This window comes from Limulus polyphemus, unplaced genomic scaffold, assembly GCF_000517525.1.
Source record: "Limulus polyphemus unplaced genomic scaffold, Limulus_polyphemus-2.1.2 Scaffold1262, whole genome shotgun sequence".
Taxonomy (NCBI): Eukaryota; Metazoa; Arthropoda; class Merostomata; order Xiphosura; family Limulidae; genus Limulus; species Limulus polyphemus.
Window position 1 is genome coordinate 138,391 of NW_013666872.1, and position 758 is coordinate 139,148.

Below are 758 nucleotides of genomic sequence, written 5' to 3' on the forward strand. Positions count from 1 at the left end.
TCAGCTGCCCATTTCACAACAGATAATTCTTGTTGCATCCCTTCAAAATTTGCATTTTTGAAATCTGTATCATTATTCCTTATCTTCATATGCAGCAAAACATCAAACCTAATAGAGCAATGATCACTTGCACCTAGATGTTCCCCAATTTTCACTCTCTTGATTATTTCTATATTTGAAGTCAACAATAAATCTAAAATAGCATTGTTTCTAGTAGGTCCCTTGACTAATTGGTACAGAAAGCCATCTTCAACAGTTTCAGAAAACCTTTCCCCTTCATGGTTTGACTCTAGCATTTCCCAATCTATATGCCTGAAATTAAAATCAACCATAATTGTGACTTCATTAACAACTGAAATCTTAATCTCATTCTGAAGTTTCTCACGAATTTCATCATTATCATCTGGTGGTCTGCCTTTTCCCTTTATATCCACTAATAGAAACCCAAATGGATTCAATCTCCTTGCAATTATCTTTGATATCGTCAACTTCAACAGGATGTAACTCACATTTTACATATAAAGCCACTCCTCCTCCCCCTCTTTAATACTCTATCCCTATTAACTAGCCTGTAACCCCGTATTTCAAGGAAATTTCTATCATCAAAATCATCTATATTTAACCATGTTTCAGTTATTCCCATGATATCCAAATCCCCAATTCCTACCAATACTCTTGTCATCTATTTTATTTCTTATACTTCTAGCTATTGCAATAGTAACAATTAAGCCTACCCTTATAACTACTTCTACTACTCA